General features: G+C 38.1%; 1 protein-coding gene across 1 annotated transcript in view; it reads right to left on the reverse strand.

Moving 5' to 3' along the window:
• LYPLAL1 (lysophospholipase like 1) overlaps positions 1-27,836 on the reverse strand; it is a 219,891-nt gene that overhangs the window by 2,772 nt on the left and 189,283 nt on the right. The window lies entirely within an intron of this gene.

A 27,836-nucleotide genomic window follows, 5' to 3' on the forward strand; every position in this document is an offset into this window, starting at 1 on the left:
AAGATAAAAGCGTAACAAATTTATTAAGGTGCATAATGCATGCAAGTCATATAAATAAATATGAAAAACTCAAGAAAAGGGCCAGATGGTTAATGCTTAAATGCCCTCTTCATTGGGAAGGGGAAATATGCAGAGATGTAAATAAATGAGCAAAAAGACCTAACAGGTTTGTAAATGATTCTCTTGATGCTGAATGGGATCAAAGGACAAACAATAGCTTGTGGACAAATTATGGAAAGGGCAAGAATAGAACTGTATTGTCGGCAAAGGTCGTCATATTATGCAGATACAATTCCCTAGCTAATCTTATGGAACTGCCCTCAGAAGAATAGATGGAAAATCTGTCTGGTTGTGATGATGACTCCCAGTCTCTTCTCTTCTCTGGTAGTTAATCTTCCTTGGTTATTTAATGAGATTTTTAGAGAGGAGATTTTAAGACAATTGCATTTCTTTTAGAAGAAGTTTTCTCTGTCTGATAAAGGAACTTCCAGAAAGAGTCCCTCCTGGTGCTCTGGAAAAGAAAAAGGATCAGAGAGACAGGAAGGCAGGGAGAGACTTTGAGGCTGCTTGTTTAGTATAGCATGTCAAAGCGCCATATTTGGAGCCTTCATTTTCTGAGCCTCAACCCCACTTCTATCATTTACACAGTGTAGTCAGTATTTTCCTGTTTAGCTTCCAGGCTTATGGGAGACAAAATGAAGCCTAGAGACTACAAAGCATTTTGTGACACATAGAACAAGAACCAACTGTAGAAATTGTCCAATCCAATACTAATTTACTGATGAGAAAGTGGCGATTCAGGAGAATTAAGTGAATGAACTAAAATCAAATGATAAACAAGTATAAAGATATTGAGGTCTTCTAATTTCTAGTTCAATAATTTTCAATCTATGCAAATCTGGCTTTCTACAGTGGAAAATATTGCTATTAATTTTATTGCAAATATTGCCTTTATCATCCATTCTTGATATAATACGTTGGCACAAAAGTAATTGCGATTTCTGCCACTAAAAGTAATGGCAAAAACCGAAATTACTTTCACGCCAACATAATATAACTGACTCAGAGAGACTATGGATGGCAAATATCAGTTATACATGGTAGATTACAGTTCTTCATTGGTATCAATCTAGCTAATGATGAAGTTCAGGACATGACAACCCAAAACATTCTGCTTTAGCATAAGGGTTATTCTGAGCCGATTACTTTTGCAAATAGCCAGCCCAGGAAAATCTCTGAAGACAAGAGTAAAATTTTCCCCTTTTAAGGGGCAATTTACATTTATAAAGGCAATCTTCATTTGTAAGGGTGTCTCCTTCTCTGCACCAGGAAGAGAAACATAACTTTAAATCTCCATCTACAACTCTTATCCATGGAGAAGGCACAAACTTCAGTCTGAATAACAAACTCCACCCTTGTTTAAGATGCTTTTCCTGGCCATTTCCTCATACTCAGGCCTTCCCCATACTCTTGTGTTTGCTTCAGCAAACACAATGGAATCTTTGAAACTAGAAAAGACATGTATCAAATAAGCCGCTTTATATTTATTCCAAGAAAAGTCTGACAAATGCATGTTAGTAATGATTGAAATCTCACCTTTACATATTTCCTGCATGTCTGAATTATTAACAAAGATAGAGCCAGAATGAAAAAGAATGAATAAAATTCAATATTTTCAATCGTATTCTTTCATTTGAGAATACATTTTATACCAAATGCATTTAAAATCAGATTTATGGCCTACTTAAATAGTGAAAACAATATTTTAAATGTGTAAAGAAACTCTTTCTCCTGGATAGATATGTGAAGAGAAAAATGTCAGGTGTGGAGTAGCTGTGTATTCTAGTCCACAATCCTATTAAGAAGTTGCAAACCACATAATGAGTTAAGGAAAAACTATTAAAAATTAGAGATATTTTGAATAAAGGAGTAGTCTCATCAAGTAATAATGAACATACTCCTTATTTGAGAAAAGAGAAATGTTTGTCAATACATCTCTATAAAACCTAGATTTTCCCTTAATGTTCATCAACACCTGCAGGGAAGCCAATGACATTTTGTGCTTTTTTTGTTTTTACTGATATTTATTTATTTATGATCTTATGTTCCAGAGCATTCAAGGAGACAAATGGTGTAGTAGACAACTTTTGGGGTATTTGCAGTATTCAATGCCTCACCCACAACCCGCACAAACATCTTGCTGACAGAATCGAACCCTTTCAGTCACAGCTGATTGAAAGAGGTGTCCCACTAGTTTTGCCCAGTGATAGACAGTCCTCTCTCTCTTTTTAGAGTTTGGAATTGGATAAGGAATATTAGACTCTACTAGTCCTGTGAACTGAAAACACATAAACTCCAGAGCTATAAGATAACAACCTGTAACTTATGCGTGGAGGCAGAGGAATAAGTGTACAAGGAAACGTGAATGAAACCGAAACATGGAGAGACTTAAAATGAGAGAGAGGGAGAGAGAGAGAGATCTTGCCATTGGGATCTCTGAGAAAGTCTGTATTTTTAATAGTAATTTTCTTCCCTGATTGCATGGTCTTGCCAGGAAAACACTCTCCATATGAGGAAGCATTGAATTTTTTCACTCAACAAATATTTCCTGAATGCTTACTATGTCTAAGGCACTGTGCTATGTGCAGGGCATGAGCAAATGAACAAGGTAGACATGATATGGAGCTCATAAACTGAAAGACTGAAATTAATGGGGTAATTAGTGGAGGAGGTAAAACATTTGCTGTGGACATAATAATAACACCACCTGATCCAGCCTAGAGGTATTGGGAAAGCTTTTCATGAGGTAGTGGTATTTAGGCTAAGGCTGATGGATAAAAGTACAGAAATAGCAAGCATCACCTGTGTGTGAATTAGAATCGAATCTAGGTCATTTTTCAACTGTAAATACCAAATACTTCTGGGAAAGAAGCATATTAAACCATTCTGTTTCCACTCATAAATTTTCACAGGTAATTTAGACAGTTAGAAGAACAAAGAAAGAAAACCAAGAGTGGGAATGTCATTTAAAATGAAAGTGAAGAGCAACAGACATATTCCCCACCATCACATCCCAGTGATTCATGATTCTAAGCATCTATGAATTTTTTCCAAACTCAGAATTTAAAGCAACATTTCAGGTGTTGAAGACAACCTTTGTAAAAATAATTTGACCTCAGGAGAGTTATTATCTCTATGTTGGATGAACGAAAATTATAGAAAACTGAAGCTTGCCACATGGGATACAGAGCAAGAATTAGATAGATTTCATCTTAAGGGGAACTGGCTTCAACTTGATTAATCAGCTAATCAAAGGTCTTGGTTAAATTTTAGTTTCCTTATCAACTGAAAGCAAGGCTTTTCAGAGCACACCATCTGTGTAAACACAGCAGTTACAGGTGAGGGGAGACAGCTTCCTCTCTGGGCAAGAGTCTTTGTTTAATTTCTATCCTTTTAATTATGGCTCAGTTAAAGGACATGTACATATAAAATTTTTCTACCTACATTTTATTTTAACAAAAATGAGACTTTTAGCTTTAAAATGCAATATGAACGTTAATAATTAGGCAGGTAAGTGTAGTCAGAGAGCATGCCAGGCAGGAACAGCTGAAGGAAGGCCCCAAGGCAGGAAAGAATGTAAAATGTTATATTTGGACAGAGGAGCATGTGGGGGAGAAGGGGAAGAGAGACTGGAGAGAAAAGCAGTGTCCAGATTATGCAGGATTTTGAGACCATAAAAAGAATATGGAAATTTATCATAACAGTCGTCAAAGATTTAAAGCAGAGAAATGGTATGATCAGGTCTGCATTGTTAAAATAATGGATTAGGGGATAGATACAGGAATATTTGTTAGAAAGTGATAGCACTGGTTTGTATGGCTTGGGTTAGGCTAGTGATGATGGTTAAAATAGATAGAGGGAATAAATTTGAAAGCAATATCAGAGGTGGAATTTATTGACTTGATGATTATGCGTCCCAAGAAGGAGGAAAATTCAAAAAGATGGTCATGTTTGTAGGTTGTCATTTGCTTTGATTAGAAACACAGGAAAGGGGGCAGGTTTGGGTTAAGTTCACTTCTGTTTCTATTGAGCTTGAAGCTCTTATGAAACATCTAAAAGGAAGAGTCTAAGAAAGAAGATCTGGGTACAATTTTTAATTTAATATTTATTAGTATATATCCTTGAGATGTCTTAAGATTGTACAAAGTCAGAAGAGAAGAAGTCTCAAGTTGATCCAAGGTTTAAAGGTCCAGTATAGGGGGAAATTAACAAAGGAGACTAAAAAGCAACAACCAGAGAAAGAGAAGAGAGCCACTGGGAGAACTCTGGCTATATGGCCACACATTTCTAAATAATTCCTGGCAACTTAGGAGGAATCTCCAATTCCTCTTCAAATTTCAGGGAAATATATTGGTTATGATAAATCAGCCATCAGTCAGTCATACAGCTAGTTTTGTGACGGAATAGTGTTAGAATAATGGTTCACTTTCTCTTAATGCAAAACCCTCTCTTCTCTACAGTAATCCAAAGGCCATTGTTTACCGGTTCTACCCAAAGATTTGTCAGAATGTCAAGGAAAGGGTGTAACACTTTGGAAGAATAGAAATGTTAAATGGCAACTGGCAGAGGAGGTAGGCTTCCCATTTTACATTTGAGCTAGAGAAATATACCCAGGAAGCTCTGCAGTCTCCCCTCTGTTGCCCAGTGGTAATGTGAGATGACTGAATTTTTCACCTTTCCAGGCAAAGCTCCGGACATTGCATGCTTGGAGTCCCCCATCCACTAGAGGGCTCTCACCACACAGGTGATAGTTTGGAGGTCTCAGGGCCTACAACAATGTGTTTCAAAGGCTATCTGTGAAACTAGTGTAATTTTGTACAGTTCAGTCATACAATAGAGTTAGTGTTAGAAACACTGACTGAGAAAAAAATAGATGAAGCAATTATATTTCTCTCTGCTTGGAAGTCTTTTCCCAACTGTATGTAATTTATACAGGTTGGCAACCTACAAAATTCTTTGTTAGCAAATTACAGCGTGCAATTACATCTTAACTCTGTTTATCTTTATTTCTTTACCCTCTTGTTCCTTCAAATAATTTCATCCTTTCCCCCTTCTTTTTAAAGCTTGCAAAGAGAAAAAAGAAATTAAACTAATGCAGAATATGGGAAGCTTTCCTCTTTATTGCCCTTGCCCTTGCCCTACTGGTCTACCCCAAACACTTTTTTCTACAAGCTTCTTCACAAATATAGACATAATATAAAATTATTTTTAGAGTCCAAAATGAGGACTCGTGCTATAACAGTGGAACACTGCTTTAAAAGTGAGATATATTATCACATATATTGTCCTCAAATACCTCAAGGATAGGCCAACTATTTCTAAATGCATTAGATTTTGAACCCATCGGTTGCAAACTTTTGAACAATTTTTTGAGTGGCTTTGGGATTCAGACTAAGGTATTGGGCTGGAGGAACTGCAAGAAGCAGCCCTGGAGTTTAGCCTTCCACTCTATCTCAGAACTGAACCTATTGGAATCATGCCATGGTATTCCTGGGTATAGAAGTTTAATTCTGGCAGAGTTTTTTTCTTTGCCCTACGGAAGGTGTATTCTCCAGGCATAGAGTGCTTTCTTTTCAAAATGAGTTGATTCTGCCTTGTATCTAAAATGTTTAAAATCCCCAACAGATCTCTGGAGGGCATATTTACAGCCAACTCATAGGTTTACTGACCTCCCCCACCACCACCTGCAGAACATTACTGGGAGAAAAAGCCCACCAATAGTCAAGTCATATAGTCTGGACGATCCAAGATCCGTAGGGTCTTATTTGGACCTGTTGTACAACCAAAAGTATGTGGGAGTAGAGAATTACTGCGCAGTCTCTTTCCTCATTTGTTGGCAATGAAACAGAATCACAGTAATTATATCAGAATGCTCTCTAGTCTCCGGATGAGCTATATATATTTCTGTTTGATGAATTTCTCCTTATTTTATCAATGCCAGGTTATTTAGGAATGCTGCTTCTGTATATGTCATTTCCATACATATTTTATGACAATAAAACAGATCAAACAATACAAATAAATTCCACTGATTTGTGTTTATTAAACTCCTTACAACATGTGGTATTATACTGTACTTGACAGCACTTTAAATATTCAGAAAATGTGTCTCATGTACTTTTTGGATCAAAGATCATAATCAGACATCCAACCTAATTTGTGGATTTTATTCTATACATTTTAATTCAATCAATTGACATACCTTTGATCTGAGATGATTCTACACTAAACAAGAATATATAAACAGAGGGATCAAATATCTTCACCTAAAAACCACTGCTGGAATGCCTCCCAAATGCTTCTTGATTGCCAACAGAGGTATCATTCAAATGTAGTTTGAGGGGCATGATGGAGAAGAGCATTTGCTATAATTGAAACTGCAAGTGGTTATTCTTTGTTAATTACAGTGCAAATACAGAATTTTAAAAACTGGCAAGAGTATCACCTCTCAACAGTTTCCTTTACCCATTAGAAGCTTTGCCATTAGGATAATGGGTGTCTAAGGAAGATTTCTCTATTTTGCCCTATCTGTTTTACTGCTCTTCCTTTTCCCATAAATGAATCACAAGAATTTGGAATCACTGGTAAAGATGAAAATGGATGTTCCCATTTCTAACTTTGACCTCACTTCTTCACAGAGTTTTGTTCATTTTCAAGTGAAACTTGTCTTATAAGACATAAGGGCTGTGAAGGAGAGGAAAACAGTAGGGAAGGAGAGGGGAAGGTTGGCTGGGAAGAGGAGGGGAGTGGTGAGATACCATCCCAAGAAGACTTTCTACTTGGAGAAAATGCTATAGCCCTAACAGAAAATGAACTATATGTAAACAGAAATGACATCATAAATCACTTCTCTTTTCAGTAACGTCCAAAGCCGCAAGGTCTGTCTGCCTCTATCTATTCTAAATCAAGCTCAGGTTGAATATTCCACTTGCTTTCTCTGCCAAAGAGTTAGAGAGAATCTCACGATAAATACACACTGATTTGGTCAGTGGAATATATGCTACTATGAAAGTTGAGACAGTTTGAGCAGTAATGAACTCTGGAGTTATGCCATTTATAATTCTTTGTTTTTATTAAATATTATGCATGGGTTCTTGTATTCGTTTCAATATAATGTTATGGTGAACTACTAACTGAATGTATCTGTTTGCCATGTGGGTTATAGGCATCTGTTGAATATTAGGGAATGTAATTCAAGTGATTTGCCAAGAGCTCCATCAGAGATGTGGCCTGTGCATATTTCTGAGTTGAGAACACCACCTGAAGTATATTGACCTGTGGTAGTGCAGTGATACATCTGAGCCAGGAAGCACAATGACCAGCCCAATTAGTTAAAGTGTCATAAATATGCCACTACATTTCTCATTTATCACAAGTCCAATACAATTTCTTATATTTCACTTCAAAGCTTTGAAATATCAACTCAAACTATCTGTGGATTTGGTGCTTTTCATATCTTAGGACCCAAGGGACTGACTTGAGTTTTGAGTAGAATATAAAGTGAAGAAGTAAATGTTCTTAGGACAAGTGAATATGTTTTAGTGGGAATGATCTGTAATTCAAGACTTTCCTAGACTAGAAAACAATAGTATGATAGTCTGGAAATTGACATGAGGTCTACATGGAACCAAGTAGCTATTGTTGTTTTGTTGCTGGTTTTTGACTTCATGAACAGTCCAGATCACTTTTCTAGACACATAATTTAAGAAATCTACATATAATTTGTTGATTTCATGTTTTTATAATACTATCAGATAGATGCGACTATTACCTGATCCGGACAGAAAAAATATTGCACCGAGTAGGTGGGCATTTTTATGCCATCTTTGTTTGGAGTTGGCCATATTTTTTGAAAAACAAAACAAAACAAAACTTTTTTTAATGTAAATGTTTTCTATTTCTCTGATTTGTAGCTGGGCGTAAATACAAGTTATAAAAATCATGTTTTAAAAATGAAATTTAATTTTTATGTGGTTTTCTGCCTGGGTGGTTTATTTAAGCATTATGTGGAATGAGATGGTGGGTAGTTTTAAAGTATAAGGGTATTTAAAAAAATGTGGCAACTTGGGCTGGGTGCGGTGGCTCATGCCTATAATCCCAGCACTTTGGGAGGCCAAGGCTGGTGGATCACGAGGTCAGGAGATCGAGACCGTCCTGGCTAACACGGTGAAACCCTGTCTCTACTGAAAATCCAAAAAAAGTTTAGCCGGGCGCGGTGGTGGGCGCCTGTAGTCCCAGCTACTCAGGAGGCTGAGGCAGGAGAATGACGTGAACCCGGGAGGTGGAGCTTGCAGTGAGCCAAGATTGCGCCACTGCATTCCAGCCTGGGTGACAGAGCAAGACCCTATCTCAAAAAACAAACAAACAACAACAAAAAAAGTGGCAACTTGGAATGCAGTTTGCAATGAGGAAAAGCTTTTCTTCACCACGAGTCTAGCTTTCCCTGCCATGAAGAGCGGCCACAGATTGAGACTTTCCAGTTCTTTCCTGACTCTATAGAACTTTGTATTCATTTTGAAGGAAACACTGAGATGTAGAGTCAGATTCTTCATCCAGAGAGGGCAACCTTATACAAAATTGTGAAGTGGACTTCATATACTCAGACTGCTTTCCTCCCTGACTGTGTCTCTTTTTTGCACCAACACACCCTGGACAATAGGCACCTCATGTGCCAGTAAGGTATTCTTGTCAGAAAGGAAAGATCATATAAACATCCATTCCTAGCTAAGCCAGTGCAGGCTAGATCTGTTTACCTTTTCCTAGCAGAGAAGAAAGGAGTGGGGAGCTGCCTTGAAGAGGGCAATCCATACAGATCCATACAGACCGTGTGATTTCCTGTACCATAGCTCATATTGTACTGTGTTGTCTTTTCTCTGATGAACTGTGGCCTCTTCATGTGTTGAATCCACGACTTAATCTTTTTTGTACCTTTAGTATCAGCACATGATCAAGATTAAAGTGGGACTCCATTAGTATTTGAATGAATGAATGAATTATGCATAATGTTAATTTCAGATAGAAATCTTCTTAGTCCTTCTCGAATGCCTTTAAAAGGGCACTCTCCTATTTTGTGTTCTGCATGCAACCCTCCCTGTCATTCCAATGTGAGGACTCAGCAGAATCCATATCACTAAGTCACCTATGGCCCACTCTGTTTTCCTGGCCCAGGGAAAGAATGTGTCAGGAATGTGAAGAAACTATTTTCTATTTTGTCCTCACTAAGAGCGTATATATGAGTTTTCTCTTGGATAGAAAATAGAGACCTTATGTGAGTCTACATGACAGCCAAGAAATTGTTGTGAAGAAAATGGGCTGATTGAGCTTGTGTTAGTCCATTCTCATGTTGCTAATAAAGACCTACTTGAGACTGGGTAATTTATAAAGGAAGAAGGTTGAATGGACTCACAGTTTCGCACAGCTGGGGAGGCCTCACAATCATGGCAAAAGATGGAGGAAGAAGAAAGGGACTTCTTACGTGGCAGCAGGCAAGAGAGCATGTGCAGGAGTGCCCCCTTTATAAAACCATCAGATCTCATGAGACTTATTCACTATCATAGGAACAGCATGCGAAAACCCACCCCATGATTCATTTACCTCCCACCCGGTCCCTCCCATGATGTGTGGGAATTATGGGAGCTACAATTCAAGATGAGATTTGGGTGGGGACACAGCTAAACCATATCAGAGCTGATGCTAGGTTCTCATGTCTTCATCTTCTACAGTTTACTACTTTTGTTTCCTCTTTGATCTGACATTTGTTTCTTGTCATACAGAGCAAGGGTTGGCAAACTATGGCCCCTGGGTCAAATTCAGCCTGGTGCCTGTTTTTGCATAAATACAATTTTATTAGAACACAGCCTCTCCCATTTGTTTTCTCACTAGGACCAACAGGGCCGAGTATTTGTGACAGACACCCCATATGCCCACAAAGAGTAAGATATTTACTTTATGGTCTTTTATATAAAAAGTTTGCCAACTCCTGAAATATAGCAAATATGGTATCAAGATATTTATGTTGCCTTTTGACTTCTTTAACCAGATCAAGGAAGATTTCAGACCATTGCGCAATGCTCGGACAGCCCATGATCAAATCCTAGTTTCACCTTCAAGGCAAGTTACAGCGGCATCTGTGGAAATACCTGCTTAGACCTTCTCCAAGAAAACCTGCCACAAGGGCATAGTCGGCTGACAGCTTCAAATCCAGCACCAGGCTGGTGTCAAGATCACACTTCCCTTGGGATGCTCCCAGCAATGACTGTACATGACAAGACTAATGGTGCCAACACAGCTCTCCCTCCCCAGGACTCTTCCAATGAGCATGTTTGTTTGGGGACTCCCATTGGCTTGTGTAAAGCTACGCCAACTGTGCCGTGGTCTGGGGCTCTTTCTATTCATCCTTCCTTCCCTCTCTCCTTTTACAGCGTCCCACCCACACCATGGTCTGAAGATTCTCCCTGACGACTCCTGCTCCCTTTCTTTTCGTTTTCACAGGCATTTATTCGATAAATCTCTTGCAGTTCTAAACCTGTTTCAGATTCTTCTCCTCACAAGACCCCAACTGACACATTATTTAACTCCTCTGGGCTTTAATTTCCTCCTTATAAAAGGATGCTAAAGATGATAACTATATCATAGAGTTTCTGTAAGGATGAAGTAAGTATGGTAGACAATATTTTTGGCATTGTTTGGTACAGTTCGTGGTGTCCATCCACATATACCCTTTACTGCCATGGCCTTTGGGATGGCCCCCAGCCAGTTCCTGCCTTTTGGGCCTCCTTCCTGCCTCTTCTTCACCACATTATGACTGCTCACTGAACCTTGTGCCCGTAGGCATGTTTTCTTCTCCTTTAAGCTTCTTTAAAAATTAACAATAGGTCTTTTCAGTGAGTGATTACAGCAACAGCATCCTGAAAGAACTGACATGCATGAAATAATTTCTTACTTGTATAGCATGCACTTCCATTAAGGTAGTCTCAAACAATTATCTGTCTAAATGAATAATAAAATGGAATGTAAAGGGACTTCTCATCCCACTCACCATTATTAATATTATTATTTTTTCTTTCTAAGACATAGAAATCACTGCATAGAGGGCAAAATAATTTAGGTCCTAAAATGCAGTCCTGTCCTGGAACTCCTGAGAATGACTTTGATGAGACATTTCCTGAGACCCAACAGAGACCCTCCCGAGCCTATCATGAATGTCCTTAAGCTTGTCATTTCAAAGTAGTAAAACTCTATGCCCCCTTTAGAGCTAACTGCAGCAAAAACTGCTTGAAGTCTTGCCAAAAAGTGATTGAATAACTTAAGCAAGTGAAGAGACAGTTTGCTTCTCCCACACTGGGACAATGTACATCTGGTCTGAGGTGGCAGAAGCAGCGCTGTTCCAGGAGTTCTGCTTCCACCTTTCCCTCCTCGACTCCCAGGATGAAAGATTATTCTTGGGTTATGCCTTTGTATCCTACATTTTGCCTAAGGCTACTCAGCAACCAAGTTGGAGCAATGACATTGCTGATGGTTGGTCAGAAGTTTGAAAAATAGTGAATTAGAGGTTAACAGAAGTCACCAAAATCCCCTTAAGACATTTGTTGCAGACATACTTATGATTTACTGGCAAATATTATGGTTAAACTTAAAGTATAGCACAAACATACATAATATATATAGAGAGAGAAATGTTAAAATGAAATATATTCTATGTTGCTAGTTGGCCTCCAAGCAAAAATTGAAATAGTTTGAATTACGAACTTGTGTTTTCCTTTAACAGATCAGCATTTAATGGAGAACAAGCTCTCCCCCTTGGTAAAGTGATTACTGGGCATTGGCTTGTCAAAACTACTTACTGCATGAGTTCAAAACTCAAAAGCTCTATTAAAGTTCCAATTAAAAATATATTGTCTATTGTCTATCTTTACTCTCCTCCACCTCCCCTCAGCCTTTATAACCCTTTGGGTCTCTGCTGACCAAAAGGCCCTTGTGTACATTCTTAAATATTCATGCTCCAGCACTCCACCTCTCATTATGCCCTCAGTGATTTCCAAGAGCAGCAGTGGGCTTCATCATTTAGCCTCTGGGTCTCTGAGTATGTAGCTTCCTCAGATGGAGAACCTTCTCTCCACCTCCCCTGACCCCCATTTTCTTTTTACTCCCATCCCTACTCACCTCCACTACCTTTGCTTGAATAACATTTTTTAATTTCCTTGCTGATATGGTTTGGCTGTGTCCTCACCCAAATCTCATCTTGAATTGTAGTTCCCATAATCCCCATGTGTCGTGGGAGGTAATTTAATCATGGGGATGGTTATCCTTATGGTGTTCTCATGATGGTGAGTGAGTTCTAATGAGATCTGACGGTTTTATAAGGGGCTTTTCCCCTTTTGCTCACTCTTCTCCTTGATGCCACCATGTGAAGAAAGATGTGTTTGCTTCCCCTTCTGCCATGATTGTAGCTTTTCTGAGGCTTCCCCAGCCATGCTCAACTGTGAGTCAATTAAACCTTTTCCCTTTATGAATTCCCCTGTCTCAGGTATGTCTTTATGAGCAGCATGAGAACAGACTAATACACTTGTCCTTCCTGACTTCATCCAGCTAACACTTTTCTTGAGAACTGTTTTGGACCCTTTTTGCATGAAGCAGAGACCTCATTTGGTCTACACCAGAGGTCAGCAACCTATGGCCAAATCCTCCTCACCACCTGTTTTTGAAAGTGAAGTTTTATTGGAACATAGACATCCCCATTAGTTTATGTATTGCCTATTTCTGCTTTGTTGCTACAGTTGCAGAATTGAATAGTTCAGACAGAGACCACATGGCAAAGCCACAATATTTACTCTCTGGCCCTTTATAGAAAATGTTTGGCTATTTGTGGCCTACACCTTTAGGAAGCTGGGTGTCTTTGAGTTTGGAACTTCATATGAAAAATTACAAATTTGTGATAGAGAACAAGATGTAAGAGTCAGGTCATTAAAATTTTAACTTTGCAGTTTCTTTAAATAAAAAGAAAAATTATTACTTAAATAATGTAATTTATAATAATTTGATTTACAATAAATATTTTAGATAAGTATCCATTATATAGAATCAGCCAAATACTAATTAAAGAAGAGGCAATCTCCAGCTTTTATTTCTACAGGTGAGTCCTTTTGTAAAAAAATAAACTAAAGGTATGTGGGGGCATTTAAAAATTGTTCAAGTATACTTTTTTACTGTGACAAAATATAAATAATGTAACATAAAATTGACCATTTTAACAATTTTTAAGTATCTAGTTCAGTGACATTAAATACATTCACATTGTTGTGCAAGCATCACCACCATCCAACTCCAGAAGATTTTTATCTTCTCAAACTGAAACTCTATACCCATTAAACACTAACTCCCGATTCCTCACTCTCTTTAGTCCCTAGAAACAGCCATTCTTGTCTCTGGCTTCAAGAATTTGAGTACTCTAGATACTTTGTATAAGTGAAACCATACAGTATTTGTCCTTTTGTAACTGGCTTATTTTACTTAGCATAATAATGTCTTCATCATTTACCCATATTGTATTATGTGTCAGAATTTCTTTTGGATGAAGGCTGAATAATATCATATTATATTTATATACCACATTGTGTTTGCCCACTCATCTGTCTGTGGACACTTTGGGTTGATTTTGCCTGGTAGCTATTATGAATAATGCTTCTACGAACATGGGTGTACAAATATTTCTTTGAGACACTGCCTTCAATTCTTTGGGTTATATACCCAGAAGTGGAATTGCTGGGCCAGATTAGTAATTTTCTGTTTAATTTTTTGAGGAACCACCATACTGTTTTCCATAGCAGCTGTACCATTTTATATTTGTACTAGCAGTGTACAGAGATTCTGATTTCCCCACACCCTTGCCAAAATTTGTTGTATGTTTTGTTGTTGTAGTTGTGTCTGTGTTGCTAATTGCCCATTCTAATGATCGTGAAGTGATATCTCATTGTGGTTTTGATTTGCATTTCCATAATGATTAGCAATGTTAAGCACCTTTTTATGTGCTTATTCACAATTTGCATGTATTTTTTAGAGAAATATATATCCTTACCCTTTGCCCATTTTTAAATCAGGTTGTTAGTTGTTTTCTTGTTGGGTTTTAGGGGTTCTTTACATATTATGGATGCCAACCTCTACTCAAACATACAATTTTGTGCTATTCCATGACTTGTCTTTTCACTCTGTTGATAGTATCTTTCAATGCACACAAGTTTTCAACAGTAATTCAATTGCCAATTTTTTTGTTTCCGTTGTTTTTGGTGTCATATTCAAGAAATCACTGCTAAGGTATGTCATAAAATTTCCTCCCAATATTTTCTTCTAAGGGTTTTATAATTTTTGCTTTTATATTTGTCTTTAATCCATTTTGAGTTAATTTTTGTGTATGATGTAAGATAAAGGTTCAACTTTATTCTTTTGCAAGTGGATATATAGTTTTTAAAACACCATTTGTTGAAGAAACTGCCATTTTTTTCCCCATTAAGTGGTCTTAGCATCCTTCTCAAAAATCATTTGAACATATATTTCTGGACTCTCTGCTTTATTTCACTGGTCTATATGTCCATCTTTATGTGATAAAATATACATAACATGACATATTTTACCAGTACCACACTATTTTGATTAATGTAAGTTTGTAGTAAGTTAGAAAATCAGGAAGCATAGGCCAGGTGCAGTGGCTCACGGCTGTAATCCCAGCACTTTGGGAGGCCGAGGCGGGTGAATCATGAGGTCAGGAGATCAAGACCATCCTGGCTAACATGGAGAAACCCCGTCTCTACTAAAAGTACAAAAAGTTAGCTGGGTGTGGTGGCGGGCGCCTGTAGTCCCAGCTACTCGGGAGGCTAAGGCAGGATAATGGCATGAACCCGGGAGGTGGAGCTTGCAGTGAGCTGAGATCGCGCCACTGTACTCCAGCCCAGACGACAGAGCGAGACTCTGCCCCCACGCCAAAAAAAAAAAAAAAAAAAAATCAGGAAGCATAAAAACTCCAATTTGGTTTTTCTTTTTCAAGATTGCTGTGGTTATTTGGGATGCTTTAGATTCCACATGAATTTTAGGATAAATGTTTATGTATCTGTAAAAAATGTCATTGTTTCAACTATATTCTTCTGAGACATTTGCTACATAAACCAAAACCTATCCTCTTTCTCTTTCCCACTGTTGTTACTTGAGCTTCTTCTATTTGTTCCTTTTTTTTTTTTTTTTTTTTTTAGAAGGAGTTTTGCTCTTGTTGCTCAGGCTGGAGTGCAGTGCTGCGATCCTGGCTCACTGCAACCTCCGCCTCCCGGGTTCAAGCAATTCTCCTGCCTCAGCCTCCTGAGTAGCTGGGATTGCAGACATGCGCCACCACGCCCAGCTAATTTTGTATTTTTAGTAGAGACGGGGTTTCTCCATGTTGGTCAGGTTGGTCTCAAACTCCTGACCTAAGGTGATCTGCCTGCCTTGGCCTCCCAAAGTGCTGGGATTACAGATGTGAGCCACCATGCCCGGCCTCTTTTGCCGTACCAAAGTAATGCTTTTTTAATCTGCCTACTGTATTCCCTGTGCTTTGTCCCTTCTAAATTAGATTGGTTGACAACAGCTATTAGGCTGGCATTACTTTCCTTGAGCAGCTATGTAATGGTAGTAGGTCTGTTGCCTGATGCACACAGCAAGTAAATACGTGGAGATACTGGGATGCAGCAAAGAAAGAGGTTTAATTGTATGCTGCTGAATGAGGAGATGGAAGGGAACCTCAAATCCATCCCCCCAAGTAATTTGGGGCTGGGTTTTAAAGAGTTTTGGAGTGGGCTGAAGCATGGAGATTGTTGACTGGTTGGAGAGCTCAGGGTGAAGTCATGGAACGGGGAAATGAAGAAACTGTATTCTCATGCTGATTCTATTCATCTGTGGCATTTTCAAGCTGGTTAATGTCAGCTGTTTTGCCGGAATTTGGGATGTGAAAAACATCTTAAGTAATCCTTAAACAAAATCCTTAAGATTCTAATGTCAGAGATTATGTCTATAGGAACAATGAGATGCAAATCAATTCTTAAACAGTCTCATGATCCTAATGTTAGAAATCCTGTCTATAGGAACAATGAGGATGTAAATAGTCAGTATCTAGTGATTTTTGGTTACAAAGAAGTGGGTTAAGGTGCAGCCTGATTAATGCTTAACTATAACAATATTTCTGTCCAGAATTCTTGTTAATCATGGGAGGATGGTTTCAGCTATTTCACAGTAAGATCAAATATCACTCTTTGGAAGTTTTTGCCTCCTTTCTGTTCAAGGACACCATAGGTCCCAGGCACTGGACGTCTCTGTGGGCTGCCAGGATGGGTCATCAGAAACGCTCACCCACGGCTGATATAAATATGGTCATATGGTTAATAATGCTTGTGTGTAGCTTGTAAGAACACAGCTGGAGAACATAAAGATTCAGCCATTCTCTGCCAATTGGATTTTAATGACCAAACCACAAAAGTTTGGACTATTTAAATAAGACAAATGGAAGAAAAATCCAATATCCATACCGCCCCCACCAAAAAAAAAAAAAAACCCACACAAAACCATGTGATTTGTAATCTGCAGAACTGTAAAACCAATGTTATATTTGAGTAGAAAAAAGTGGAAACTTCTTGGATATGCACAGCAGCCACTATTTGGAGTTTCAGTATTTGACCCAATAAACTGTATGATTAAAAATTTGCAGGCAGAAATCTCTTCCTTTTTCCTTTTGGAGGTTTGGTTTGGTTTTATTTTTTTAGCTGTCTTCCAAAAGGAATTCCAAAGGTTTTTGTGTTTTTTTTGTTTTTTTTTTTTTTTGACAATTTTATCATTTCTGACTTAAGCCTGCTGCAAATCTCTTTGAAACAACTAGGCCCAAGGGTGGCTCAGGCAGCTGCCTGAATTCCACACAAATGTAAAAAGTCTCTTCCATTTTGAGTGCTGTACTTCGCTATAATAGAATCCAGATGCTTAAACCATTCAAAGATTACCTTTTACAGTGTGAACAGAAGCATGAATGTAAGTGTTATGTTAAAATGTAGTTAGATTCCAATTGTTACTAAGCTTTTTGAGTGCGACTTCTGAAGGAGAGTTGAGGCAGAGAAGCCTAGGAAAAAGAGAACTAAAAAAATGGGCCTGGGAATGTCTTATCATGTAATCACTGGAGAGAGTCATAATTAGATTAAGCTGCTGCAGAGTGTACATAATTAACAGCAGAAGAGACCAAGACACCCCTTTTGAGACTGGGGTAATAACTCAGCAAGCAGGAGCCAGATTTCTCCTCCATGTAATTTGAAAGGAAATCCCATTATGATGTGAAACTGAGCCCCGACAACTCAATATACTGCATTAGCTACCACGACTATCTTGACTTCACAAGGAAGTGATGGGAGCGGTTTCCTACTGTGTCTTACATGTGCATGTAGTGCAGGTGAGCTCCCAAAACCTTGTTTTATACCATTTATCATAGAAAATGCTGCACATCCCCTGCTTTCATATGTATGTTCAGTCATAGCTACATGTACGCACACCAATGTGGACTAACACTAAACTGTTATGTTGGAATAAATGACTCATTTTTTTCAGCCACCAGCATGCCTGATGGTTAAACAATAGACCAGTCTAATATTTGCATGGCACAAACAGCTAAGTTATTTTTGCCTTTAGGACAATGTTGGGGCACTGCTTACAAATTCTTAGTGATCAGTCTCTGAATGTTTGAGCCAATTGCTTTCTTGGAGAAAAATAATGTAGAACAATTTATTTTATTTTATTTTTTTTGAGACGGGGTCTCACTGTGTAGCCCAGGCTGGAGTGCAGCAGCATGATCATGGTACATTGCAGCCTCTACCTCCCAGGCTCAGGTGATCCTCCCACCTCAGCCTCCTGGGTAGCTGGGATTATAGGGGCATATCACCATGCTTGGCCAATTTTTTTTTATTTGTTTGTAGAGGCAGGGTTTCACCATGTTGCCCAGGTTAGTCTTGAATTCCTGAGTTCAAACAATCCACCTGCCTTGGCCTCCCAAATTGCTGGGATTACAGGTGTGAGCCAGCATGCCAGGGCCAATTTTTATCATTTTATATTTTCAGGCACCACCAAAAGACATTTACTATACATCAGCACTGTGTGTGAAACTTTTTTTGTTATCTCAGAATTCAGAGTTCGCATTAGAACCCAAAGGTGAAAAGTCCTACTGAAGGTCAAAAAAGGGGGCTTTCTGAACTAAGAGTTTTTTGCCGAGATCTCAATTACTTCACTTATGGGTCTTGGCCTCCTCACTTGGAAAATGAGAAAACTGAACATGATTTTTAAGGTCTTCTCTGATTCTAACATTTTAGAGGTTCTAAAATCCTCAAATCAGGGCTGACCCTTTGCATAAGAAGGGAAGTGTTTTATTTATTTATTTGTTTAATAAATATGATTGCAAAAGTTTCCTGTCTCAGAATCTTTGTGCTCTTATCACCTTGCATGCTGGATTGCCTACCTGAATTTTTGCCAGGAGGGTAGTCCTTTGGAATAAGACAGTAATTGTGTTTTCAGATTTTATTGAAAACAAAATTTGCTGTGTGAGGTGAAGGTGTAGCAATAAGCCATTCTTTCCTGGTAATTTATTCACATGGAACTGGATCCCCAGATAATAGAACTGAGGGACCAAGGGAAGGGGTGTTCAAGGAACAGGGATAGGCTAGAAGGTACTTGAAGGGAAGTCTGATGATTTCAGACAGTGGGTTAGGAAGACCCTGGGAAAGTGGAGTACATTGAAATTATTATTATGTTAAAAGAAAAACCTTAGACAAATTAAATTTAACAGAGATTAGTTGAACAAAGAACAATTTGCAAATTGGGCAGTCCCAGAATCACAGCTGATTCAGAAAGACTCTAGTGCTGCTGCATAGTAAAAGACTTGTGGACAGACAAAGGAAAGTCACATACAGAGAATGGAAGTGAGGGAAACAATTGGATTGGTTACAGCTTGGCGTTTGTCTTCTTTGGACCTAGTTTGAGCAGTTGGCCACCTTTGATTGGCCAAAACTCAAAACTCGGTGATTGGCACAAGAGTAAGTTACAGTCTGTTTACACATCTAGTTATGTTATAAATATGTACAGAGAAACTTTTGGCCAAACTTAAGATAGTAGGGAGGTAGCTTTAGGTGAACTTAGCTTAACAATTATTATGCTGAGACATTGCAAGTTTAATAATTTCCATCCAAAGACACCAAGAATTACTGACAGAGTATTGTTCATTAGTCAATGACTCTGTCTTGTTCACAGAAAGAGCATAAGAAATTTATATCCCTGACCCCCCAGGAGGGCAATGCTTCCTTTGATATGATTATCTCTGTGCTATCTGAAGAAGTCTGTTCATTCCTAAGGGACACCAAAAACAAGGACTTGGTGGGGACCAGAACATGATGTAGGAGCAAACAACTGGGATCTATGCATTCTGCCTCTTTTTAGTGCCTTTGAGTGGTGACTCCAAGCAATGCATACCCACAGTTTAGTACTAGAAGGAAGGTAGAGCTTAGGAAACCAATATTTCGTGACAAATATCTGCCTGCCAATAATGATTCTAGGTGTTTTGGTTGTAAGCGGTTAAGGTTCAGAGAAACTAAGTAATATAACTACGATGATATGGCCAGAAACAGATAGGACCAAGAATCAATCAAGTCATCTACTCATGCATATAGAAATGAAGGTTGTATGGAGAGGAATTACTTTATACTTCTTCTCATTGCTAGAAGCCTGAGTGACCAGGAGATAGAAGGGTTACTGTCTCAGCGCAATCTCCTTTATTGGTGCTCTATCTTAAGTGTGCGTATGAAAAGCTAATGAAGCCCTCCTTTATTAGTGCAGAAGCCCAGTTTCTTGGGGTGATTATGTCCTATGAAAGGGCCCAGAAAGACTGCCAGGGCATTGGAAATTATTGCTTTCTGAACTCCATACAGCCATGGCATTCCTTTTCAAAAGCACATGTCTGAGAGGCTGTTCATGTTCTCAAAAGTGTGATACCAGCTTAGACTCAAGACTTCTCACAGTCTGGCCCCAAACCAACAGCTAAATCTTATCCCCAGCCTTCTATCTCCCAATGTTGTTTGGTGGTGCTTGATGCAGTTAGCACTTTCCTGCTTCTTCATGGATCAAAAGGCTTAATCTGTGAGCCCACGGTCTTCTGAAGGAGGAGACTCAATGTCTCTACCTTCCTGTCTCCAACTTTGTAGAATCATTCTGTTTCTGGGTTTTGGGAATGCAGAATCGAGATATAGGGAGAGAAGCAAGTGCATGTGTGGAAGAAAAGGGGATAAAGAGGAAGGTCTGAGTCACCTGAATCATGGGCCACGAGAAAAGAAAGCACAGGTGAAGAGGGTCAATATTCACAGGCTTGCAGTGAGAGGGCACGGAGAAAGCAGAAGAGGGAGAGCAGGGTGAAATAAATGGAGAGGTGGGAGATCAGTCTTCTCAGATCGGAGAATCAGTTTCTTCAAGTTGTAGGGAGCTGGAAAACTGGACACCCCAGGGTATTTTTTACAAGAGTTGCTGTGTACAATGTGCTTAGCTCTTCATTAATGTTTTTGAAGAGCTGCAAGTCAAAAAGGCAATTCTTGCTTCTATCATGCCCCTCTGAGTGTGGCTCATCCCAGGACGGAGCCACAGAGTCACAGCTGGCCATTGCTTATGCTCCAACTCTACCTTAAACACTCTTCTTTTTTGTCCTAGGCAATAAGTTGCTTTCCCTTCAAGGACAAACTCAAAGGTGATTTCCTTGGAGAAGTTTGCACAGCATTATCCTACCTGAGTCCAAAGCAATAGACTTCCCTAATCACTCCAGAAGCACTTTTAAAATGACCTCAGTTCTAATTCGTATCACAGTCTGGCACATTGTGTATGAGGATACATTTATCCTTGTCATATATCTCAGCTTGGTCATGTTTGTATCCCTAGCATCTAGCAAGGTGCCTTACATGGTGCATATGACCAGGACATATTGCACAGAGTAGAATAAATTCAGATGCAGTCTGATCCTAATCAATCCAAATATCCAAGTTTGTACTGTATACTGGCCTTGATTCATTATCATTCACATACAAGGCTTAAAATATTTTACACAACTGGCCAGAAGCAGTGGCTCACGCCCATAACCCCGGCACTTTGGGACGCTAAGGCAGGCGGATTACAAGGTCAGGAGTTTGAGACCAGCTTGGCCAATATGGTGAAACCCTGCCTCTACTAAAAATACAAAAAAATTAGCAGGTCGTGGTGATGCATGCCTGTAATCCCAGCTACTTGGGAGGCTGAGGCAGGAGAATTGCTTGAACCTGGGAGGTGGAGGTTGCAGTGAGCCAAGATCATGCCACTGCACTCCAGCCTGGGTGACAGAGCAAGACTCTGTCTCAAAAAACACAAACAAAAAATATTTTACACAACTAGAATAAAGGGTGTTAGTAAAATTCTACTTTTTTCCTTCATTTTATACACAAGATGACAGATGCTGATGTGACAATTTATAAGTCTGAAGTAGTCTTTTTTATTGTCTCTGGTCTGTTTCATACATGTCTGAGCCTGTTATGTGGGAGAGCTATATAAAGGAAACAAAAAATATTTAAAAGATATCATCCCATTTTATTTGGTTTCATTATTAAGAAGATTTGTATACCCACCCCTGTTCAAAGTTAAATGAGCTTGCTCAAATCCTTTGGGCACTTAACTGTAATATAAATAAATAAGGAACACTCTCTCTGTTCTTGTTGGAAAAAATATTCGTGTAGTGCCAGGTTTGTGATAGTAAAATCAAGTGATTCATCAGCTCATTCATAGTTACTGCTACCCAAACTCTGCTTTTAGTTTAATGGTGTAGATAGTTCAGAATTGTTACAGTTTGAATTGTACATAGTAAAATCAAGTGATTTATCAGATCACTATACTTACTGCTACCCAAACCCTGCTTTTACTTTAATGGTGTAGATAGTTCAGAATTGTTACAGTTTGAATTATACACACGATTGCTTCAATTCTATGCTTTATTTTGGATGACAGAAAACCTTGTTTTTGACACCACAGCAGACACTGTTGGTGGCTTAGTCAATGGCCTTATCTCCATTTTTCTCTGGCTGACAGAGCCCTCCTTCGCTGTGTTTTTGCTTGGGAATCTACATTTCTTCCCTGAGATTATGAAAGTAGTGACTACCTCCAGTTTCAAGAGTAAATTCAAATTGCATATGCCAGAAATTATTGGCTTCAGCATAGGTTATGGATGTTATTCTGGCCAAGGAGATACAGGAAACTGTCTTATGGGGGTTACCTAGGAAATATCACCCTTAGTCCTAAGTTAAAAATAAAAATGATGAAAAGAAGAAACTACCTGTCTCTACACATTGTAGTGCCTGTTTGTAGTTGTGGTTTTTGGAACTACCAAAGAATAAAGCTGACATGCTGAAAATGAGAGCACAGAAAGGTAAGAAGAAACTGAATCCTTGGTATTGTCCTTGAGCCCCTGAATTATGCATTCCAAGTCACTCTACCTTAGTATTAAAATGCTACCTGAAATAAAGAATACCTTCCTTGTCAAAGACAAATGAGATAGATTTTTACCTTTTTTTGTTATTTGCTACTAAAGGTAAAATAACTCATCTAGAGAAAGAAGAATATAAAGGAGTAGCAATACATAGTTCTTACTTCAGCTTATACTTTAATTGGAGAGAGCAAATCCACATAGGAAATGACCAAAAAAAAAAAATTGTAAAGCCATAGATCAAGTTGAGGTTCTTAACCATTTTTGTCCAGCAGAATGAGGTACAAGTCTGGGGAAGTGGATGGCCCCCTTTGCAGACAAATATTTTTAATGAACAAAAGTAAAATACACAGGATCACAAAAAGAACTGGTTATACTTTAAACATTTCCTCAGGTTAGGAACTCTAGAAAGCTCCATAATTAAATACAACACTAAGCATTCTTTTTCATGGCATTAGGCTCTCAGAGTCAACACGGCTTATGTACTCAAGCCCAATGCCAGCTTGTTCACGGGCTACAAAGTGAAAAGTTCAATTAGATAAATTATCTTATATTTTAATCCTTTTCCCAATTGCCTAGAGAATACTCGATGATGGCCTCAAAGAGTGTGTTTATGTAAAATTAAATTAGTGTTGGCAGCGTTGGCACTTTTTTTTTTCTAAATGGAAAAAGGGGTTAATTTTATGCTCTTTGAGGCTGAACCAAATCTGACTTATTTTAAATGTGAAAATAAAATATAAAAACGGTTTTTGGAGTTATTTCTAAACAGAACTACCAGCAGAATCATCTGAATCATCAGAATTGTTTATTTCAGAAAAATCGGATTCATCAAACTAATTTTTGGCTAACAACTCTTTGAGAACAACGTCAACATCACACGTAGGAATGCCATGTTTTTTAGGATTTGACATTTTCAATTTAAGAACTACTATTAAATATATTTTGTAAATGGAAATACCACTACTAAAATCAGAGTGCTATAAATAGAATGATGCCTTTTGTTTACTTGTTTCCAAAGTTGATATACTAGACTAATGTGAAAATAATAATAAAAGCGAGATATTTCGTGGCAAAGTTATCTCGGGGTAAATGCTGCTGCTGCAAGCACCACAGGCAAGTAGTCCTGGGGCAAGCGGGAAAAGGGTTAAACACTGTTAATAATAAAGTTTAACTTAAAAATAACCTGAATTTAATCAAGTTATTTTCCTATGTGGGCTCTACCAAAGTTGTGACCAAGGGATAAAAAATCATTTAATTTTTTTCATTTTTCTGGAAGTAAAGACATTCACAAACAGAAGAAGGGATATGATATTGCACACTACTCTTCACTTTAACTGAAGCAGTGGTGGAGCAGTGGACTAGAGTGTATAATTGGTCCTAAGTATATGTTATCCTTTTCTTTCATTCACGAGGCCCATCCATACAGTTTTCCTCCCCTGTGCTCTCTCTGTGGTAAGAATATACTTCCTGCTCCAGCAACATCAGGTTTGGCCATGTAACTTGATTTGGCCCCAATGTGAGCAGAAATGATGTGTACGTTTTCACAACTAAAGCTTTAGAACAAGTATGGTGGTTCCACCATCATTCTTTTCTTTCTGACATGAAAATGGCATGTACCAAATAGAGGTCATCTCTTTAGCCTGGATCCCAGACAATGAAGACAGATGGAACAGAAACTGGTCTATAGTAATAAGTCACACGAGCAAGGAATACACTTTTGTATGTAAGCCACTTAGAATTCGGAGTGTTTTTTAATTAGTGAAACATAACCCAGTGAAAAATAATAAATGTAAGTTGATATTTATGGGCAAACATTCTTATTTCTTCATAATTATCCTTGTTTCTGTAACCAGATGATCTTTGTCACATTTCTAGCTCCTTTTAATGTTAGACTTATTTCTCTTAAAATTCAGTGCATATTGGATATTTAAACATTCATTATCATTTGCAATTATTTTTGTAAGATATTTTGTTTCTTCTTGGGGCAGGTTAGTGAGTTTTGCAGTCATGATCATTGTCAGATAAGATATGAGTGAATGGGAAATTATTCACATCGTTAGGTAGCTCACTCCCACTATAGCAACATGATGTAGACTCAGCCTGAAGTCAAAATGTCTGGATGAGGCCTTTTCAGTTGTAGAATTAGCTAACCAGAACTGAGATAAGGTCCAATACACAAAATCAAACATCTGGATTAAAATTTAAAAGGTAGTCAATCATCTTGATATTTTTTATTGTCAACACACTCAACCTTCAGATATTGAATAGATGGTCTTAGTCATGTTGGCTGAAAGTTTATGGCTCCACTAGATCACAGCTGAGGCTCCCAGAGAAGCCATAAAGACAAAGCTAACAGTTTTCTAAGAGTAGGGACAGGTTTTTATGTCAAAATTTCAGTGCTGTCCTGGGAGGTGTTGGACCCGATTCCCATATATCATGGTCACATCTGTGCTTCTGACTTATATGATAGTCTTTCCTTTATGACTAAACATAAAAGGAATTTTGGTTTTGTGGAATACTGTCAAGAAAAGTGAAGAGGGGGTCTGGGCTGGCACCATTCCCAGGTCTAAACTTTGTAGAGGTATCCAGGGAAGAGCTGTTATTAATTGACATTGACAGTCAAATGAAATGGGTCAACTCCTGGTGATCCAAGGCTATTCATGCAAGTCCCACAAAACTCAGGTTCTCCTTTTCCTTTTGTTTGAAGCCTTCCTTTGGGTTGTTTTGGTTTTTACTAACATTTCTACCAGAAAAACAGAAAGTGTATTGCCAACTTTGTTAAGTGGCTCAGAAAATAAATTAGCATGGAGGATGCTAAACCATTGAGATGTGAAGATTATAAATTAATCCACATATGAAAGTGTACATATCATTAAGCATTGGCTGAAAATCACTTAAATGGAGATCCAGTCAACCTCCTTTCACCTTGTCTAACTGAGGATCACTTACTGATTCTTTAAAAAAAAGATTCTAGAATCACCTCCTTGTGAATCCTTTCCAATCCCTCTTAGTCAGTTGATTTATCCCTCTTCTGGACTATCTTAGCACTTTGTACATATCTTCATCATACCTTTGCTGCAGCACTGTTGTATTGTGCTGCTATGCTTTCAAATACAGGATATATCAATAGTATGACAAAATAATTTTAAAAATCTGATGTAACTATCAGATTTTCCACAAAACACAAGGAAAAGAATCCAAATAGGTCGTTTAAATACTTCCGAATAAAGAAACACACAGTTTAATTAAATTTTTAATCTTCTGACCTATCAGGTGATTGTATCATAGTGGTTTCATAAAGACTTAGCTCAAATAGGCAAGTAACTTGACTTTTGATGGAGTGTATAAAAATGATATCCTGATTATCTAGAAGTTTAAAATTAAAGACTCACTATATTTTATGTAATTCCAATACAAATTCACTTATGAATAAATCCAAATACAGACTGTTTGATTCTTCTGCAGAAGTGATATATTTCTTTATTTTATTTAAATCTCAGATTATCTGTTTATTTCCCCAAAACATATTTATTGAATCTCTCCTCTGTGCCTGCCACACTATGGAGTTTGCATTCTGTTAATGGAAAACAAACTAAAAAGTAATCACAAAGTCAAGATCGGATAGTGATGAAGTCTCTGAAGAGACTACAAACAACAAGATGCGAAAAAGAGTGGGGAGTAGTGGCTACATTAGAGAGATTAATCAGGGAAGGCATATTCTGGAGTGATACAAAGGAGCCAGCTATGGAAACTCAAGATCAAAGGCTAGAACGCAAAGGTCAAAATGCAGGAAACAGAGTGTATTAGAGAAATGGAAAATAGGCAGATTTTGGGAGTTAAGATGATTTTGACTACAAGTAACAGAACACTCAACTCACTCGACACATTTAAATACACACATGTACATATACACAGTAAGGAGCATAGATTAGCATACTTAAAGTAGAGCTAGACTTGGGTTATTGCGTTGTTCAATGACATTATGAAGAATTGGAGTCCTTTCAATATTTCATGCACCATATTCAGCCTGTCATCTTTGTCCTTTGGCTAGATCCCCTCAGGGTCCCAAGATAAATTAATAGTTCTAGCTGGTCATCACATGCAGAACAGGGATGTTTTGCTGAAGAAGAGATTATCTCCGCTTCTTTCTTTCTTTTTTAAGTGGGAGAATTTTTCAAGAAGCCTTCAGCAGACTTCCCCTGTGGCTCACTGCATAGAATCATACCACATTTCAGGGCCTAAGAAAATTACTTTCCAGGAGCCTGGAATTACCATGATGAGTTTGCTTCAGTCAGAATTTTCCCCACTAAACTGTGTATATCCAGATGTTACCTTCACTGAGTACTGAGTATGAGAAGAAAGTTAGACTTTTGCTAGTAAAGAAGAAAGGCAGCCTGGGCCTGGGTTGCCAACCATCAGAGTCTGCCTCAGCAGGTCAGTGTGGCTAGAATTATGTGAATGAGAGAACGAGTGGTTCAAAATGACTTTGAAGAGGTAGACAAGGATCAGTGTATTTAGGGCCTTCTAGGTTCTGGGAAGAAGAATAAGTTTTACCTACTTTAAGTAAAATGGAAAGCCACTGGACAAAAATAACATGATCAGGTCTACAGTTTTACAAGTTCCTCTGCAGATCAGCACTGTTTAATACAAATATGATGTAGGCTACATAGATAATTTTCTGTTTTTAATAGCTATGTCAAAAAAAGTAAAAGAAAATGGTGAAAATATTTTAATATGTTGTATTTAACCCATATCCCCAAATGTTATCATTTCAACATTTAATCAATATAAAAAATCTATAAAATATTTTACGTACTGTGTTTGGTATTAACTCTTCAAAATCTAGTGTTTACTAGGCATATTTCAAGTGCTAAATAGTGGCTGGTTTATTAGACAGTGCAAGAGTAGATAATTGATTATGAAGAGGAAAGAGAGGAAGCAGGGAATAGACATTCCTAGCAACAGTTTCAGTGACCTGGAAGATTAACTTATTTAAATACTTCCCCTCACAATAGTGCTGGATAAATTTTATTTTTAAACCTTTTTGGCCACGTTTTTAATTCTTACATAGGTAGGCTTGTTTGGTTTGTGTAGCCTTTGATTTTTAAAAACAATGAAGACTGTGGTATTGTGTAGGCACAATCGGAGTTCTACAATGAAGTGTGTTAAAAGGAAAAATATATATAGCAATAAAAAGTTTCTTTGTTATTTTTTTTTTTTTGCATTCATCCATCTATCCCCTTCCTGCCTG

This window comes from Pan troglodytes, chromosome 1 (genome assembly GCF_028858775.2).
Source record: "Pan troglodytes isolate AG18354 chromosome 1, NHGRI_mPanTro3-v2.0_pri, whole genome shotgun sequence".
NCBI lineage: Eukaryota > Metazoa > Chordata > Mammalia > Primates > Hominidae > Pan > Pan troglodytes.